The sequence below is a fragment of the Eumetopias jubatus genome, unplaced genomic scaffold (assembly GCF_037043125.1).
Source record: "Eumetopias jubatus isolate StellerSeaLion01/CBP00866 unplaced genomic scaffold, mEumJub1_p1.0 scaffold_4, whole genome shotgun sequence".
Taxonomy (NCBI): domain Eukaryota; kingdom Metazoa; phylum Chordata; class Mammalia; order Carnivora; family Otariidae; genus Eumetopias; species Eumetopias jubatus.
The window spans coordinates 148476816-148483512 of record NW_028274810.1 but is presented as its reverse complement, the minus strand read 5'-3'; the positions used below and the strand labels follow the sequence as shown (position 1 = coordinate 148483512).

Sequence of the window (6697 nt, the reverse complement as noted above, 5' to 3'; positions counted from 1 at the left end):
TCGCAGACGGGCTAATCAGAATTTCTGGCCTTGGGCCTGGGTACTAGCACTTTTTAAAGATCCCAGGTGACTCGCTCGGAAGCCAGAGTTGAGAACCACTGAGCTAGACATCTTGTCTGGGGTCATCAAATCCACTGTAGTCTCTCATCCCTCATCCCTGAGCCCATGGCAGGCCTGACTAGTAGACTATGGGAATGCTTTCCTGTTGTGCCTAACCTAGCATCCTCCTCATATTGTTCCTGTAAGCTACCTGTCCATCAGCAGTGGGTGACAACCTGAAACTTAGCTATACCTGGGCACTCACTGTACCTTGCTTCCTCCAAACAAAATTATAGAAAATATCTCAAAGTATTATTCTGGTAAAACTGGGATCATACATTCTCATAGTCTGGGGTTTTTATCTCTTAGTCCATTAGGGCTCTACTGGGGAATACCGAGGTGAAAGCCCTGGATTACTCAACTGAGGTTCTGCTCTAGCTTATCCTGTGGAAAGCAACTTCTCCTTTCCCTCTACACAGATGCAGTTGGGTTGATCTAGGTTTGCATCCTAATCTTCTATTTACAACCTATGTGACTTGGGACAAGTTCTTTGTGCCTCAGTTTCCTCAACCGTAAGTAAGAATAATGATGAAACTATCTCATGTGTTCATTCTTCTTGCCTTTCTTCTGGTATTGATCTCTAGCAAACTGAAGCCTTCTTTATCTGTCTGAATCCTCTTGGCTCCCTGATAACAGCTTGTTCTAATGAACAGATTTTTTTTTTTTTGTCTTTTTTAAAGATTTTATTTGACACAGAGAGAGAACGTGTGCACAAGCAGGGGGAGTGGCAGGCAGAGGGAGAGGGAGAAGCAGGCTCCCTGCTGAGCAGGGAGCCCCATGCAGGGCTTGATCCCAGGACCCTGGGATCATGACCTGAGCCAAATGCAGACACCCAACCGACTGAGCCGCCCAGGTGCCCTAATGAACAAATTCTTGATAGAAGGGGTGGGTTAGTCCTTAGGCCTTACTCACTAGTATTCAGAGGGCCTATAATGGCCTTCTGCAGACAATGACTACGTTTCGACACATTTTTTTCTTAGGTACTTTGTACTTCCCTAGCCAGAGATAAGCTTTGAAGTTTCCTAACAGTCTGGATGTTATTAGAATCAATTTTGTTCAAAACTGAGAGCAAAGGGTGTAGACTGCTGACCCGGATGCAGCAGAGTCCAACAGCCTGGGTCACCACTCAGGGCCATGAGACTATGTCATGCATGGAAACCACCTTGTTTCTAGTTGGAACCAGAGTTTCAGTTAGATCCAATCCCCCAGAGCTCTGATCCCTATTGTTTTTTGGTTGAAATGTAAGTTCCTTCCAGGCTCTCATCTCAGTACTGCTCTATTCTTCTTACCCATGTCTTGTCGTCTTCTGCTCCCCCATCTTCTCTCTTGGCCAACTTGGTTCACCGTGCCCTCTGGAATACCTGTTCTATGGTGAACTCCACATGCCCTCCCTCTGCCTTAACTTAACATGGCTTTCTTGGGAATGCCTCCTGGAGGTCCTTTCATTCTCAGAGTGTGGGATGTCATTCTTAATCCCCTGAGTTCAACAGGTGAGGATATGCGGTCCTCCTGGAGGGAGGAGAAAGTAATTGTGAACAGTAGCACTACACGCATTCATGTCACTCAGAGAAAGTGTTTGTCAGCCTTCTCTCTCAACTGCTTCTTCCTGTTTGCTCCATTTCTATTCTAAGGGGTATATGGGACGGGTTTCCTAATTCAACCCTACTTGCCTGGGCAGCCTCGGATCTTACCACTCCATTCCTCCACGTTCACTATAGAAAAGCAAGCCAGATCAGTTTACTTGTCATTCTTCTAAAACATTAAGACAACTTAAGAATCATCTTCTACAAGGAGGAAGAACCTTCTTCTCTCCCAACCTGATTTAGATGCCTGTCCCCTGTAAGCACCTTGTTTACTTCTGAGAGCACTCATGGTCTCAGTAGTAAGTGTTTCACTTCTTTCCCCCACTGACTGAAAGCTCTAAGAGGATGCAGATATTGTCTTTTTGAAATCCAGGTCTCTCTGACCCCAAAATCTGGGCTCTTCCCCATGACAAGTACCTTACCTCTCAGTGTATGGATGTATGGCACTGGGTCCACAAGTTCTTTTAAGAGGAACGGTATTCAATACCATTTCCGGGGCACTTGGGTGGCTCAGTTATTAAGTGTCTGCCTTCGGCTCAGGTCATGGTCCCAGGGTCCTGGGATCGAGCCCCGCAATGAGCCCCCCATCGGGCTCCCTGCTCAGCGGGAAGCCTGCTTCTCTCTCTCCCTCTGCTTGTGCCCTCTCTTGCTGTGTCTCTGTCAAATAAATAAAATCTTAAAAAAAAATACCATATCCTAGTTAGAAGGAAACATGTGATTAAATCCAACTCTCATTTTATACATGGGCCCAAAGACACAGTGGCTTACCCATAGTGCCCGAGGAAGTTAGTGGTACAGCTGTCCCAGACAGTTCCCCCTAAACCACTGACAGATCATTCAAGACTTTAGAGCTTGAAATCTAAGCTTCAAGATGATTATACTAAACACACAAATAATTGTAATACAGGGTATTCTATGAGAAGTAGAAAGTCTGAAATCAGATGAAAGGGGGAGAAATCACATCTTCAGGCCAGTGTGGCATGTGTGTAGGGAAGGTACAAAGGATTTGCATAACAGTTCTCGACCTTTGTGGTCTCAAGACCCTTTTACACTCTTAAAAATTATGTGAACCCCAAAGAGCTTGGTTTTTGCAGTTCTATCTATTGATATTTATCATATTAGAAATTAAAACAGAGAACATTATTAAAGACTGTTAAAAATAATAAACCCATTACATGTTGTCACATTTTTATAAAAACGATTATTTTCCAAAACAAAGGTAGTGGGAAGAGTGGCATTTTATGTTTCTGCCAATCTCTTTAATCTCTGACTTAACAGAAGATATCTAGATTCTTATACTACTGCTGTATTCGCTCTTCAGATCTTGTTTTGGGTGAAGCCTTAGAAGAAAATTCAGCCTCATGCAGACACGTAGTTGGAACAGGGAAGAGTATTTTAATAGTCTTTGCAGATAACTGTGGCTCTTCTTCAATACTACATCAAAACCTGAAAAGTGCTAGTTTCTTAAAAGTTAGTTGCACTGTGGAAACCAAAATCATATCAATGAACATTTATTATTGTTTCATTAAAATCCATTGGTCTATCTTGCATTTTAAATGCATAGTTTTGTAATATCATGCATTGGTCATTTAGCAATGCTGATCTTTTGAATTATACAGATCTTCCAAATATTTTCACATTTCATTATATAATAGGATGGAAAAAAAATCACTTGTTCATATCACCACTAGTCTCATCAGGAAAGTCTTAAGTACTGGGGAGGATGTCATACTCAAAGTGGTTGATACATTTTCCAGAATTCTTATTTTTGCTTGAAGACTTGAATTTTTATCATTGGCAAAAACACTTGTCAGTTATTTTCCTGGATGTGACTCACTTAGTTAATTTTTGAGAAAATGGATGCCAAATATTCAAGTCTGAATATGTACCGTTTGTTCTTCTTTCATGCAAAAATGAATTCCATGAAAAAAGTGGTTTTTTCAGCTCACAACTCCATTGCACAAGTGCTTTTTGTGTATTCCCCATTTAGTCACACAGCATACGAAAAAGATATGTTCTTGAAGGCCCCGATTAATTAAGTCAGTAATTTTTACTGTCTTTTTCGAGGACATTCTTAAGTAAAAGTGGCTTTTTCTACTGCCAAGTGCCTGTGCCACTACTTTGAATCATGTTCAGTAAGGTGCCAGTGGGTGGATCCACATTTGCACTGTCAGAATCAATGTCAACACAGTGAAAAAGGAAGTTGATGTCTTAGCGTTATGCAAATAGGTTTGACCATGTGGACCCTCTTTTGTGGGGACTCCCCTGAGAGTGGACAACACTCTGACAACTATCCAAGGTACAGGCTTTGAAAAATGAGTCAGATTTTGATAGGCTAAGATGAGGGAGAGTAGGAACATCAAGAAGGCCCATCAAATAGGTTTAAACCAGACAGAAGAAGAGGCTAGGATGAGTGGTTTTTTTGTCTTCTTTTCAGTTTTTGAAAGCTTTAGTTTCAAGTTATATAAAAATAAAGCTGGCCATGTTTCCATTTACTAGTTATAAAATAAAAATGAGAGCATAGCTGCTTTCCTCATAAGTAATGTTTAGGGAATGAAAAAATAAACATGTGGTCAAATGCTTTGTTGTACCAAACATGCTGCATTATTTGATTTAGACAGTATTATTTTCAGAAGGAAGAAGAATGAGAACATTTATTAAGCACTTATTGTGAACTAAACACTATGCTAGTCACTTTTCATATAATGTAATCCTTACACGAGCTTATAAAAGAGATATCACCATTCATACAAATGAGGCAAATGAAGCCCAAAAAGTTAAGGAACTATCCAAGGGACATGACTGAACTCTGAATTGGTAACATTTCATATTGTCACCTATTATCTCAAGGCATTTGGGGAAAGTCTGAAAACAAATTTAATTATCAACTGCATATATATCTATATATCCATATATCCTAGCAACCTTTTAAAATAGGGCACAAAATATTGCCACAAACCCAAATAAATATATTAAATCCCAGTGAACTCAAGAATCTGACTCTCACCCCAGGAAGAAGAAGAAAAGGAGGACAGTTTCCACACACTTCTAGTGGCTCCACTGATCAATTACCCACTTACCACTAAGGAGGATATAATCGCTATAGAAATAGAAGAAGACAAAAGAGACCTGATATCCTGAGAAATCAGGAAATTCAGAGACACATACAAGAAACTGGGAGAAAGGCAACAAGGAAATGGAAAAAGAGACAGGATATTGATAAAGGACAGACAGGAAGAGAGAAGGGATATAAATGGGAACAAGAAAGGTGAGAATGGGAATGGGAAAGGGAGAGAACGTGAACGAAAGAAGGAATGGGAGCAAGAAGGGCAATGGGGCAGGGATCATGACTGCGGTTGGGAAAGGAGCTCAGAGCGGAGTAAGGACGGCAGTTGATCGAGAGGCAAGAGCAGAGATCATGAAAGACAATGAGGACGAGAAAGAATGTGAATGGGGGACAGAGAAGGCAAGCAGCAGGACTATGAAGAGGATGAAGAAGATGCAGAAGAACAAAGAAAACCTGAACGAAAACTCAGAGGAAGAAGCTTCTTACCAAGAACGGCTTCAGAACTGGGAAAGCAGAGACCGGAAGGAAACCTGGGAGTACGAGAAAGAGGCTGAAAGAGGAGAGAGAAGAGAAATGGCAAAAGAAGCTAAAGGACTAAAAGAATTCTTAGAAGATTATGACGATATAGATGACCCCAAACATCACAGAGGAAGTGTTCTTCAGCAAAGGGGGCACGACAGGGAAAAGGAAATGGAAGCCAATGAATGGGACCGAGGAGAGAGAAGGAAGAACTAGAGATCAGGTAGCACTTCTGGATCCAGATGCAGAGCTCCAGAGGCTGGAACAGAGGCTGGAACAGAGGCTGAGAGGACGCGGACAAGTACATGTAAAGCAAGAACCAGAACCAGAGGATGAGGAAGAAGAATAGCAAGAAAAAGAAGTAAAATGAGAGGAACCCATGGAAGAGGAAGAGCCAGAGCAAAGGCCTGTCTCAAACCAACTCTGAGGCCATCGGCTTTGCCCCATCCATGTCCTCTGCCAGTGGCAGTGCAGCCCCCAACGCTCTTGGGGAGGAGTCTCCCTGTGGTATTATTATTCCTCATGAAAATTCTCCAGACCAACAACAACCTGAAGAGCAGAGACCAAAAACAGCACTAAGTCTTAAATGTGGTGCTTCCAATAGTCCTGGTCAGCCTCATTCTGTGAAGGGAAAGAAACTTCCGGTAGACAGTGTTTTTAGCAAATCTGAGGATGAAGCAGTGATGATACACCATGAAAAAGGAAACCGATTCCCCTGGATTACTGTGAGGATGATGAAATGCTGCCAAAGGCACTGTAAACACTGAAGAGAAGCATAAACAGTTAAGAGTCTCATGGAGAAAATCCCTACAGCCAAACCCAAGCTCTTTGCTTATCTCCTGGATTGGTCTATTGACAGAATGATGGACTAGAACATGGATTCATAAGAAAATCATAGAATACACAGGTGAAAAAGGAGCTACATTCGTTGATCTCATGTGTTCTAAGGTTATTGCTCACAGTTCACTTCAAATTATTTTAGATGATGTTGCCATGGTACTTGATAAAGCAGAAGTTCTTATAGTCAAAATGTGGAGATTATTGACAATGAAACAGAAGAAAATTGGTCTTGTGAAATAAAACTCTTTATATATTTGGAAAAAAAATGCCAATGCTCTTTTATACATGCATGTACACACACACTTAAACTTATGGCATGTTTCTCCTCTCCAATGTAAATAAATAAATTCTCTGTTCAACTGGATGGTCTGAAACTCTTTTGTTGACATTTTAAAAGAAATTACCAAAATTATTTCAAACTAATCCCCATAAGAATATTTTACTATAAAAATAAAAAAGTAACTAAATACAGAATAAAGCTATTTATTATTTATTCATTTCTAGGCAGGATAAGGGTCTGGGAGTATAATACAGCTCAAAGAAAGGAGCTACCTGGCTTGACAAAAAATAGATAATTGCTAAAGTAGAA

General features: G+C 40.9%; 1 pseudogene; it reads left to right on the top strand.

Annotated features, from left to right (window-relative positions):
* The first annotated feature begins 1507 nt into the window (after nucleotides 1–1507).
* LOC114216118 (RNA-binding protein 25 pseudogene) lies at nucleotides 1508–6430 on the top strand (annotated as a pseudogene).
* Nucleotides 6431–6697: the final 267 nt, after the last annotated feature.